Below are 14,150 nucleotides of genomic sequence, written 5' to 3'. Positions count from 1 at the left end.
ATTTTCTTTGTTTTTGTTGAGTCTTGTCAGCTCCGGTCTTCCTCTTTAATAGACACAATTACACTTAATTTAATGTTGGTTCAATGTTTAATTTTAATGTCTAATAAAGTATTACCACTTGAATAAATAATAGTTAATATTTATTAATAAGGATTCAAAAATCAGAAATCATTCAATACCTATATTTTTTCATAATATGAAGATTAGAAACTACCTAAAGGAAGCTTCACTCACACCTTGATCATATTCCCATCAATATATCTCATCATCACTGTATTCTAAAAAAAATGCCCTGGAAAATTTATGAGATTACTTGAAATATAGGGACAGAGGGAGGTAAAAAGAGGCCACCTTGCATTCTAGGAATTCCATCAAATCCTGTTTCACATTCAAGCACAGGAGTTTAACCTGAGTGGTAGATTTAGACAACGTATATAATAACAAAGTAATCCAAAAATCAGCTATTTCCTCTCTCTTATGGTATTGCCTCCATGGTGTTAACTGTAAAATGGGCTAATATGGTAACAAATCCTGGAAAAGTGAAAGTTTTATGCACTGATGAAATATAATTCCTTTTATTATTTACTTTATGACTAGATTTTGAACATTAATTGGAATACAGCAAGCATGTCAACAACAGATTGGTGACTGTCAGTTACAAGAAAGGGTCTAAAATACTGTATTTGTGTGATTATAAATCAGGGTTTGGAATGCTAATCTAGGGACTCCCTTAGTCTGGATTATATATTCAGGTAACATCTACTTCTCCATTTTGTACTAAAGGAATTACAGCACCAATTCCAATATGGGCTGCAAATCTCAAAAACTAAAAAGAGAGATGCAGTCTTTCAAGTTCCTGACAGTTTCCCATTCTTATTTTTTTTTTTTAGTGTGTGGAGAAAATTATATATGTGTGTGTATAAAACTGTTCATTTTTGTGCGATGTATAATTTCTTCTCTCAGGTATAGTCCCCGCAAAATTCCCACCACCAAGTCACCCGTGCACAATCACTACATTCTCTTGTGCTCTTCTCTCCCATTTTGATCCCTGTCCCACCCTCTCCCCTGCAGAATGTTTCTGTTTATAGTTGCCTGTTAATTTTGTTTTTTAATTTATTATAATTATTTTTCTCCCAATTCCTTATTTGGTCCCCCTACATTCCTCCGTCAAGTGAAACCATCCAATATTTTTCTTTTTCTTTCTGGCTTATTTCACTGAGCATCCATTTCCATCCATGTTGCGGCAAATGGCCTCAGTTTATCATTTTTTGTTTCCTGAATAGTATTCCATTGTGTACATATACCACATCTTCTTGATCCAGTCATCTATTTTTGGGAATTTGGGTTGTTTCTATATCTTAGCTATTGTAAATAGTGCTGCAAGAAACATAGAGGTGTGGGTATCCTTTTGAATTAATGTTTTTGTGCCCTATGGGTAGATTTCTAGGAGTGGAATTTCTGGGTCATATGGTAGCTCCATTTTTAGTAGCCTGAGGAACTTCCACAAGGCTTTCCATAGTGGTTGCTCTAGTTTGCAGTCCTACCAGCAGTGTAGGAGAATTCCTTTTTCTCCACATCCTCGCCAGTTGTTGTTTCCTGTTTTTTTAATATGTGCCATTCTCACTGTTGTAAGGTGTTACTTCATCGTGGTTTTGATTTGCATTTCCTTGATTATAAGTGGTGTTTCCCATTCTTAAAGGAATAGTAGACAATCAGGGAGAGGTCTAAAGGCAAGGTAATCTTACATCATGACAATGTCAATTACTCAGCCACCATATGAAGTCACAAAATCACTTTTCTCCAGATCCTTCCTTGAATACAGAAAACTCACCAAATCAAACAGCAGGACAATCCTGGCTTTTCCATGTTCCGAGACTTTCCAAGAAACCACAAAAGAATTTATGTAGCTTTGATAAAATGGCAAGTAAATGCATGCAATAATCTTTTGCAAAGGGAAGTCAAGTCCTTTTTCCTGAATAAGGGGCCTTCAAGTAATAGGAAGAAAGCTGCAGTGTTAAATATTTCAGAATAAAGCCTGTAACCTTCACAGAGACTTTTATTCCAGCTGTGTTCACATTCATTATGACTCTGGAGAACAGCTCTGACTCATTTTAGATGATGACTACATAACTATTCATTTATACTTAATGAGTTTATTCCACCAGGTATATGATGAACTCTAAACAAATAATGCCATTGAATCACACATGTCAATAAATTTGAGTACTAAACTGATTTCACCTAGCAAAGGTAATGATAAACCAGGAGGAAAGAGAGCTGTGTCTAATTAATGAAAATGCCCTTTGTATTTTCTAATGGTTGAAACATTAACTTGAAAATGGCTTTCCCTGCAATAATTTACAGACAAGCACACTTTAATGAGAAAACAATTCAAATTTATGTGCAATTGAACTACAATTATTTGATTAACTTTATTAAATTCTTGTTGATTCTACAGTCTGGATGAAGCATATCATTTTTTATAAGTTTCATATGTTGCACTTTTAAGTTTTCAATCCCAGATTCAATGGATCCTGAGAATGTTCTTAGGAACCTGCATTTGTGGACAGAATCAATGTGTCTGGAATTTATTTCACTTGTCTCTATCCAGAATGATAATATCATTTTCATATTCAAGAAGTCCTTTAACAAATTTTGTGGCAGAATTAACATTATTACATTATTCTTTATTACTTTGTGTTTAATTGAAACTATGGTAAACAATTGATGGAAAGAAATCCCATTCAAATTAAGTTGAAGCCATATCTATATGCTTAGTTTGAACTAGTAGTGCTGACAACTCAGATATTGTTGTAGCATGAAAGACTTTTAATGACAGTTGAAAAGAGATAAAGTTCCCAAATCAATCTTCTAAACATATGCATTAAGCACTAAAAAAAAAAAAAAAAAAAAAAAAAGAAAGAAATTTAACCCAAAGTCAGCAGGGAAAGAAAATAATAAAGCAACTGAAATGGATAAGGAGATAGTCTTTTAAACAAGTGATGTTGCAACAAGGGGACATCATATGCAAAACTGAAATCACAGGGTCTCCCCGGTTGCGCAGTGGTTGAGCGCTGGGCTACAAAGCTGCCTGCAGCCTCTGCAGCGCCAGTTCAATCCCCGGCCATTGGCGAGAGTCCCACATGGCTCGAAGTCCTCTCCTGCCACGCCCGCTGCTCCCCTCAGCAGTGTACTTTGTCAGTCTGGCTGTTCTGCTCCCCGCTCTGGCTCTGATGAATTCTCTCACGCCCCCCACGCTTCTGACTGTACCCAGTGCTTATATAAATAAATAAATAAATCTTTAAAAAAAAATTGAAATCTCAGCTTACATTTCATTCATCATAGAAAATTTTATTTCAACTGGATCATACACCTAATGCGAAACTCTAAAAATTTCAAAGAAAGCACAGGGGAAATTTTACATTAGTATGGGTTATGCAGAGTTCTTTTTTCATTAGTATATGTGTGTAGAAGAACTGGGGTTCAAGCCAGAGGCATGGTGGGTGAGAGGATTCACAAGAGCCAAAGTGGGGAGCAGAACAGGTGCATTGACTGAAATCCACTACTGAGGAGAGCAGCGGGCGAAACAGGAGAGGTCTGCTGTGCCATGTGGGTCAGCTCCCTGGTCGGGGATCGAACTCAGGCCAAAGTGTCGATAGCCCTGAGAATTAACCCCTAGGCCACCAGGGAAACCTATGCAGAAGTTCTTAAATAGACTCTAAGATCATGATCCATCAAGGAAAAAAATTGGTAATTTGGGAGTCAAAATTTAGAAGTTTGACTCTAAGAAGGACACTCGTTAGAATGAAGACAGGCCATAGACTGATAGAAAATATTTTCAATGTGCATATCTGACAAAGAATTTATTGTCAGAATATGTAAAGAACTATTAAAATTCAACAATAAGAAAACCCAATAAAATATGGAAATGATTTGAACAGACACTGTTCAAAGAAAGGCTAAAGATAATGAAGCCCATAAAAATATGCTTAACACAATTCATCATAACAGAAATGCAAATTAAAACCACAATTATGTAGATACTACTTCACATCTCCTTGAAAGACAGAACCAAAACAGCTCCAAGTGTAGACAGGCCACAAAACAACAGGAACACTCATACGTTGTTGGTGGAAATGAAAAATGCTACAGCCACTTTGCAATTTGATGGTTTCTTACAAATATTCACTTACCACATGACCCAGAAATTCTACTCTTCTAGGAGGGGGATTTAGTCAAGAAAAAGCAAAACATTGGTCATGCAAAAAAAAAAAACAGTATACAAGTGTTTATAACTGCCTTATTTATATTGACTTAAAAATGAAAACTCAAAAATTCTTAAACTAGTGATTGGATAAGCAAACTACTTGGCAATACTAAAGAATGAACTGGTGATACAACATAGATAATCTCAAATGCTTCATGCATGTTGAAAACTGAAAAGACTGCCTTCTGTATGTTTCCATTTTGAAAAGGAAAAACTATATGACCAAAAAACCAATCCCGTTGTCAGAGAGAAGTGTTGACTGACTAGATAGAGGCAGGATGAAGGAATTGGTGGTAGTTACATGACCATGCATCTGTCAAAGCTCATAAAACTATTCTTTCAGAGCAAATTGTAATGTATAAAAGTTATAAATAAACCCATAGACATGTAGATTCATTGAATTTCACCTTTATGATACATTTCCATTTGCCTTATTTTGCCCCTCAGTAAGCTCTCTTCACCAATGAATCCATCCTTATCAAAAGTACCACCTTGCTTCTGAGGCTTGTCATTATTTTCCAATCTTTGACTTCTGTTTTCCTGATATTCTCCATCACCACCACCAAATTTTCAATTACCAAGTGCTGCCATTTTTTCTGGTATAATACTTCCATATTCAGCTTCTATTTTTCATCTCAATAACAATCACATTCCTCCCTTTCATCAATCAAATACTATATCTCACTTATTTAATATCACATAATTGCAATTGCTTTGTAGTATTTGTTCTGTTTTTATCATTTTGGCTATTTGGGGTCTTTTCAAATTCCAAATAAATTTCATGATTTTTTTGTTTCCATATCTTTGAAGAATGCCGTTGGGATTTTGATAGGAGTTGCCTTGAATCTCTATATATTGTTTTAGGTAATATAGTCAATTTAATGTTAATTCTTCCACTCCATTTTCCATGCCTCAGATCTATGATCGGCTTACAAGTTATGTCTTTTTCCTGATACTTTGTTTGGTTTCCCTATATTTCCCCTGTAAGTGAGTCCATCTAATATTTATTTTCCTTTTCCCTCTGACTTATTTCCCTTAGCATAATCTCTTCCAGACACAGCCTTGTTGCCACAATGGCATATGTTCATTTTTTCTGATCACTGAGCAGTATTCCACTATGTATATATACCTGTCTTGCAACCATCCCAGAGTGGGCAGGTTCATTGTTGATTCAGGCTGATGAAAAGAGAACTTTGGAGTCTTCAGTAGATTTGACAGGCCTTTAATGCTGAAGCAGGGAACCAGGTGCATAGGCAGACCAGCAGGCAGGGAGGCTGGGAGGTTGGCAGGAAGGCAGGTAGTCAGGGTGGCCAAGAACCAGGCAGCAAATAAGCCTCTCAGACCCTGTGATCTCCATCCTCTCCCTGGCTTCTCTTTTCTCTCTCCCTCTCATAATGATCTCTTCTGGGCCTTCACACTTATGTGTGCCCCATGCGCTTACCCTCTTGGTCCAGGTGTCTGTAATTACAGGTGTGCCTGCCCGTCCTAGTGCTCTCAAGTGCTTTGTGCACCAACACAGTATCACATGTGGGCAATGAAACCAGGGAGGACAGCAAGGCTGCAGGTGATGGCCATAGATTCTAGTGGCAGGAGGCATAAAAGAAGCCTGATTTAATTCCATTTTCCCTATGATACCACATCTTATTGATCCATTGTTCTATTTTGGGACACACTAAAAATGGATCTAACATATGGCCTACCAATTCCACTCCTAGGAAGGGACACAAGAACACTAATCCAAAAGGAAACCTGCACTCCTATGTTTATTGCAGCACTATTTACAATAGCCAAGTTATGCAACAACCTAAGTGCTCCCCAAACAGGTACATATATTAAAATAAACATTATGACTTCTTATTTTATATATATCACTTCATCATTACATAATATACACCACTGACTTTTGATGCTATTTTTGACTGCAAGTCTATTTTTTACTAATGCAGATAAAGTAGTGCTTGCTCTTGATAAACTTTTCCTTGGCTTGGAGTACCATTTTATATCTCTTTAAGATTGTGTTTGACTTTATCGCTTAAGTGAATCTCTTATAGGCTGCTGTAAGGCAGGTATGGACACAGTGCAGGTTTTCTAGGATCCAGCAGACCAGGTAAAGGAGGAGTTAGAGTCCTCAGTGGCTTTTTGCAGGTCTTTTATTGGGATTTAGTGGGTACACAGCAGGCAGGAATGCTGGGGGGCCGGGAGGCTGGCAGTCCTCCCGGCCCCCAGCAAATCTTCACTCCATCTGGGCTCTCTGGTGTTCTCTCTGCTTCTGCTTCTGCTTCTCTTGCTTCTCTCTCGGCTTCTCTTTTGGCTTCTCCTGGCGTCTCCGTGACGCCACCCTTAAAAGCACAGTCTCAGCCCAGGTGAATCCCATCTACCTATGCCCACACCCTACTCCAGGTGCCTGCCAACAGGCATGCATTCTGGACCGTAAGGTTCCATCATCTATCCTGATGGCAGGAGGGCAGAAAAGCCTGACCTTTTTCCTTACCCTACAGTCCACCCCCTCAGGGTTTTCTGCCATATAGTCTTCATATATACAATTTTCTTAGTAAACAAACAGTGCAGCCATGGCCTACAAAAGCAAATACATCACAATATAACAAAATGCAACAGAACACAAATAAATCCAGGCAGGGCATCAACCTAGTGGCAAAAGACAATTATTGGTACCGACAGATGATCCACCACTTCTGCTGCCAAAGGCACTGCTCATACAAGGAAGGGGTACCACTCACGGCATCTACTGTAACACACCAGGAGCCGTCAGGCTTCCCTGCCTTCTCTGGCTGTAGTCTCGGCTACAAGCCACACACAGCATCCACCCCCAGGATGCACTAGCTCTGGGATTGGCGATTCTATTCTGTTGGGGGTAATTGCCAACCCTCAGGGTTTCTGTCTGCAGTCGCTCCAACATTCAGCCTTCATAGCCACCAATGCGACTCGCAGACCCCTGCACTTAGGCCAACCCACTGCACAAGCACATGGGTCAGGGATCCAAACTCTACATTCGGCTTGGGCTCCACCCCAAGCTACGTTTCCCACCAGTCTCTCAAGGGCGGGTTCCTCAGCTCCTCACCCTCACTCAAGAATGAGCAGGGCATCACCCACAGGTGATTTTAAGAGACTCACATGCCTGATGCATGCCTGATGGCGGGCACCTGAAGTGGGTACACCTGCGCTAAGACTGTGCTTTTTAAGGGCGGCGTCACAGGGACACCAGAAGCTGAGAAAGCAGCAGCAGAAACCGAAAGAGAAGAAGCCTGAAGCAGAAGCAGAGAATGCCAGAGAGCCCAGATAGAGTGAGGATTTGCTGGGGGCTGGGAGGACTGCCAGCCTCCCGGCCCCCCAGCACCCCTGCCTGCCATATGCCTGGTGAACCCTGTAAGGGTAGGACCTGGGCACAGTGCAGGTTTTCTGATCCCATGCAGACCGGGTAAAGGAGGAGTCAGAGTCCTCAGTAGTTTTGCAGGTTTTTTATTTGGGGTTCACCAGGCATATGGCAGGCAGGGGTGCTGGGGGGCCGGGAGGCTGGCAGGCCTCCCAGCCCCCAGCAAATCCTCACTCTATCTGGACTCTCTGGTGATCTCGGCTTCTCTTCGGCTTCTGCTTCTGCTTTCTCGGCTTCTATTATTGCTGCTGCTTCTGCTGCTGCTGGTGCTGCTGCTGGCGTCCCCCCATGACGCCACCCTTAAAAGCACAGTCTTAACTCAGCTGAATCCCATCTACCTATGCCCACACCCTATTCCAGGTGCCCGCCATCAGGCATGCATTCAGGACAAGGATCCATCATCTATCCTGATGGCGGAAGGGCAGAAAAGCCTGACATTTTCTTTACCCTACAAACCCCAATAAAAGACCTGCAAAAAGCCACTGAGGACTCTGAGTCCTTTACCCGGTCTGCATGGGATCAGAAAACCTGCACTGTGTCCTGTCCTGCCCCTACAGTTCACAAAATAAATAACAATATAGCTCAGATACTTACAGATACAGTTCACAACAGTGAAGGAGTCTGATGGTGCCAGCCTATCTGTTCAGCCCCTCTGCCTTTATAATGTCTTTCCGCAAGACAAACACTGAACATTGTTTTCACTTTTTGCCTTTTGCTGTAAAAGCTAAATCTGCTTCTGATTTCTTTTGGTTAGTGAAAACAGGTACTAAGGTAGGTGTTTTGTAAAAGTGAGTGGCATAACTCGAACTTTTGAAAGTGGGGGCCCCTCTGTGTGATGTTCCAGATACTTTCAGGATGGATGAGAAAATGGATGGATTTGCCTTGTTCACAAATACACAACAGCTGACAGCCAGGTAGGGCTCTTACAGCCCTGTGAGGTTTCATGTTGAAAAATCTGCTGATTATGCTACAGGCCCAGTGTCCTTCAGGGGAGAAAATGAGCTCTTGAGGCAAACATGTAGAAGCTGCAAACCATTTGTAATCAGAAAGTGAAATATGCAACAAGGGAAGCTTGCCAACCTCAAGGACTCAGAGGCTTTAATGAAGGGATGGTATTACCAGTGGAAATCAAACTTGCCTACCAGCTGGATTATCTCATCTTCACAATGAGCTTTGCTGGCTGATAACCACAGGGTCCTGAGAAATTAAGCAGACCCACAAATTACCCACATAACATTCTGGCTAGATGTTAGAAAGTTGAATTAATTGCCTGAAAATAAATGAATGAGGTAAAGTCAAAAATTGCCTCATTAGTATTCAGTAACACTGCTGTCTTAGGAAGGTAAAACAATGGGAAGCAGGAGGGGTGGGGAACCAGGAAGAATAATGAGGGAAATCGTTATTTTACAAGTGCATTATGGGCACACTGCTTTATCAGATTAGTTACAGAATTTTCTGGTCTAGTCCACTTCACAGAGCGAGGTAGACTCCTTGTATGCTTCCTGACCAAGCAGACTGTCTCTGGAGCCCAGCAATTAATGCATGTGTGTAATATTATTGATGAAGTACATGAATACTTCCTTATCTCCAAAATGAGAGTTAGTAGCATTCAGGTGTCTTTCCTTGGCAAAACAGGGGAAAACAAGAGAAACAGTGCCTAACAGGTGCAGCCCTCAAACATTCTCATCAGTGGCTTTGTTCCAGCAAACATGTTTCCAGGCGTGATTATACTTTCTCTTACAGCATTGTTCATTTCTTCGATTAATAATCCTCTTCAGCCTTAAAAACAACAGTTGCAAAACCACGTTTCATGATGCTCATGTGCACAGCAGTTTCTCCAAAACCTACTGTTGTGCAACCATCCCAGGATGGGCAGGTTCATGGTTGATTGGGGCAAATAGAGAATCTTGGAGCCTTAGGTATATGTAGTGCCAGGAAGGCACAGTACAAGATCTCTATGATCCAAGAAGACGGGCAAAGGAGAGTCCTGGAGCCCTCGGTGGCTTTTCAGGCTTTTATTGAGATTTTTACAAGGAAGGGGGGCTAAGGGGCTGGGAAGCTGGCAGTTCTCCCAGCCCCCAGAGAATCTTCACTCTTTCTGGGCTCTCTGGCATCTCTCGTGGTCTCTGCTTCTCTTTTGCTGTTCTGCTGGTTCTGCTCTTGTTCTCTTGGTTCCATTCCCATGATACCACCCTGATAAGCCCAGACTCAGCCCAGGTGTACTCACCTGTGCATGCCCACACCCTACTCCAGGTGTCCGCCATCAGGCATGCATGTAGGACCACAGGGATCCATCATTAATGCTAATGGTGGGAGGGCGGAAAAGCCTGATACTTTTTCACTTACCCTACAGATATATCTGACAGGCCTTTAATGCTGAAGCAAGGGACTGGATACAAAGGCAGACTGGCAGGCAGGCAAGTGGGCTGGCAGCAACTGAGCCTCCTAGGCCCTGTGATCTCCCACTTCTCTGAGTGGGTGTTCTTGCCCTGGGCTCGCACTCTCAATCACTTTTTGCAATAACACAGTATCACCTGCGGGGAATAAAACCTAGGAGGAAAACAGTGTTGCAGATAGTGGCCACAGAGTCTGGCCGCCCAAGATGAAAAAGAGCCTGAGTTACTCCCTCTTTCTTACACTTCCTCTTCACAAATTGGTACAGGATATTGCTCCTGATGAATCTCTTAGAAAAATGTCACACTGGGTCTCCCTGGTGGCGCAGCGGGTTGAGCGCAATGCTGTGAAGCTGTCCACAGTCTCTGCAGAGTGGGTTTGATTACTGGCCAGCCAGTGAGCTACCCACATGGCACAGCAGACCTCTCCTGTCTCACCCAGTGCTCCCCTCAGCAGTGTTTTTGGTCCGTCTGCCTGTTCTGCTCCCCGCTTTGTGTCTGGTGAATTTCTCTCACCCTCTTGCACCTCTGGCCTGTACTCCAGTTCTTACATAAATAAATAAATCTTTGGGGAAAAAAAAGAAAAATGTAACACAAAGATCATGATAGAAGAGGATGCTGAGGCCACCCTGGCAGCCAGGAACTGACATTAGCAGCAATGTCCTGAAAAGGCCAGATCCCCAGTCACTTACTAAATGTTTATTCCTGGAAACTTTTGTTTCATTTTTGCAATGCAATTGCTTCCTAGTCTTTTTTTTTTTTTCTCTTCATGATCACTGAAATATCTCTATCTATTCAAAGTCCTTCCACACTGATTTTATGTAAACTTTTCAAGCTGCACCCTGAAGCCTAAAATAAAATTGCTACAATTCTGTTCATTTATTTGTGGGCTGCTTTCTTTTGTTGTTGGGTGGTATCTCTTTTTAGGGTTTGTGTGCTTTGAGTAAGTAAAGGGAAGGAATGTCACCGTGACTTTTAGACCATAGAGCACCTTAAGATGCCATTAAAAAGAAATTCACATTATTATGTTCTCAATTCCTTTGTCTTTCAAACATCAAATTGGCCCTTCCTTTGCTCATACTTTTCTTTTAACCACTAAAATACAGTTTTCTGCTGGCACTAAACTTTAAAAGCTAAAATATTCTTTCTGACCTCTGATTTATCTTGAGTGAAAATGTCTGCTTTACTCCCTTTGTACCCAGCAACATGAAAGTGAGTATTTGCATCATATATAGCAAAAATATTTTTAACCTCACTTCAAGAAATAAGAGATTTTGAAGTAAGAAATCTATCATCAGCAAGTATACACTGGGAAACTATCTTGGTGTGTGTGTAGGCACTTTGGGTTATGTAATTACTGGACCCAAATGACTGTACCAGTTACTACATATTTTTCCCATGCAACAATCTATGTCTCACTTTCAACCTAAAAATTCTCATTTTTAGGAAGAGGCTCTCAGCTCCAGGAGATGAGCTTATGCTTTTCATGTTTGCTCTTGATTTTTCTTACTATTTTGGGCTTGCTGACCTCCTTTTATCAAATAGACTGTAAATATAAGAAAATCCATCCCAAATCAGCTTAAACAATAAAGAACATTTATTGAATAAAGTAACTGAAAAAGTCCAGACTTAGAGTCAGAATTAAGTTTGGTTTGAGCAGAACTGAGCATATTTTTCTCTGTTTATCCCTTTCCTCTGAATGTCAGCCTCCACCTTAGCAGGGAAGAAGGAGCATGTCCCCACACTCAAGGTGGCAAATCCAGATTATTACCTGTTTTTATTTTATTTATTGTTTTTAAAGATTTATTTATTTATTTATACAAGCACTGGGTACAGTCAGAAGCGCAGGAGGTTGAGAGAATTCACCAGACCCAGAGCGGGGAGCAGAGCAGGCAGAAGGACCCAAGTACACTGCTGAGGGGAGCAGCAGGCGGCAGGAGAGGTCTACGCACCATGTGGGACCCTCCTCCGGTGGCCGGGGAGCAGCCGGGGATCAAACTGGCGCTGCAGAGGCTATGGGCAGCTTCGCAACCCAGCGCTCAAACGCTGCACCACCGGGGAGGCCCATCTGTTTTTATTTTTAAAAAATTACATTTAATCAGAGATTCTCATGCATTTACAAATCATCTATGGCAGCTTTCATACCACAGAGCAGAGCTGGGTAATGGCAACAACCCAAAATGCCCCAAAATACATGAATGGATCAAAAAGTTGTGGTATATTTATACATGGAATAGTACTGAGCAATCAAAAAAGACAAACTCGTGCCACTTGTGGCAACATGGATGGAACTGAAGGGGATTATGCTAGCTGAAATTGGTGACAAGGAAAAAGATAAATCCTGGATGGTCTCACTGATATGTGGAATATAGAGAAACCAAACAAAAGCTCAAGAAAAGTCAAAACCAGCAAGCAGACCACAGAACTGAAACCCACATCAAGGGAGGAAGCAGGAGGGGGTCAAACAAGGGAGGGATGAACACAAGGGAATCTGGTGATGGTTCATGGGTGATATGGTTACAGGAAAACTCTGGGGACTACATTGATGTAAGAAAAAAAATGTTTTTAATAATTTAAAACAACGTTTTCTAAAGGCTTTCCTTTCAACTTTTCTTGTGGTTCTTTGAATGAGGAAACTTTACTGACACAAATGTCAGGAAAATTTTTCCTTCTCATTAGGTAACCTGGCCGTCATTAACCTAATTTTGTGGCCAATATAATGCCAAACTGTGGTTGTCCTAAGCCCACTGTGGTCCACAATATGGAATTGTCTGTAGATTAACCAGATTAACTGTCTGCACGGGAGTGGTTCATAAAAGAAAATATGATTATAGTATTTTTAGGATGGAGTAAGGAGAATAGGCACAAGATATTTGGGTTGAATTGTTCCCACCTGTATCTCAGAATGTGACCATATTTGGGAATGTTATCTTTAGAGAGGTAATCAAGTTTAAAGGAGGTCATTAACATCAGCCCTAACCTGATATGATTATTAAAAGGGAGACATTGGAGACATCCTTGCCCACAGGGAGAAGGAAATCTGTGTGAAGATGAAGGCAAAGATTGGGATGATACTTCCAAAGTTAACGAATGCCTGTAAGCCACCAGAAGCATGGGAGAGGCTTCTCTCACCACCCTCAGAAACAACCCACCTGTCAAATGCTAATCAAAACCACAATGAAATATCACCTCATACCAGTAAGAATGACCCATCCCAAACTAACAATAACAAATGTTGGAGAGGATGTATAGAAAAAGGAACCCCGTTACATTGCTGGTAGAAATGCAAACTTGTCTGACCACTATAGAAAGCTGTGTGGAAGACCCTCGAATTACTAAAAATGGAACTACCATATGACCCAGCAATTCCACTCCTAGAAATCTACCCAAAGGACACAAAATTGTTAGTTCAGGGGCCTTCCCGGTGGCGCAGCAGGTTGAGTGCAGCACTCTGAAGCTGTCCACAGCCTCCACAGCACTGGTTCAATTCCCAGCCTGCCAGGGAGAATCCTACATGGCGAGGCAGACCTCTCCTGCCTTGCCCGCTGCTCCCCTCAGCAGTGCTTTCGGTCTGTCTACCTGTTCTGCTCCCTGCTCTGTCTCTGGTGAATCATCTCACCCTCCCGCGACTCTGGCCTGTACTCCAGCTCTTGTATAAATAAAAATAAATCTTAAAAAAAATATTAATTCAAAAAGATACTTGCATGCCTATGTTCATCGCAGCACTATTTACACTAGCTAAACTATGAAAACAACCTAAATGCCCCAAAACAGATGACTGGATCAAGAAGATCTGGTCAATATACACAATAGAATACTACTCAGCAAATGATAAACTCACGTCATTGACAGCAACTTGGATGGAGCTGAAGGGATTATGCTCAATGAAATAAGTCAGAAAGAAGAAAAATATTAGATGGTTTCACTTATAGGAGTAACTAGGGAAACCAAACAAGGGATCAAAAAGAAAAAAAAAACTAACAAGCAAACTATAAGGTGGAGACATTCATCAGGGGAGAGAGAAGGAAAGGGATCAAAATGGGAGGGAAGAGCAGATGAGTCTATGGTGAAGGTTCACGGGTATCTTGGTGGTGGTAAT

Source organism: Talpa europaea, assembly GCF_964194135.1.
Source record: "Talpa europaea genome assembly, chromosome: 15".
Lineage (NCBI taxonomy): Eukaryota > Metazoa > Chordata > Mammalia > Eulipotyphla > Talpidae > Talpa > Talpa europaea.
Note: the sequence above shows the minus strand (reverse complement) of the source record.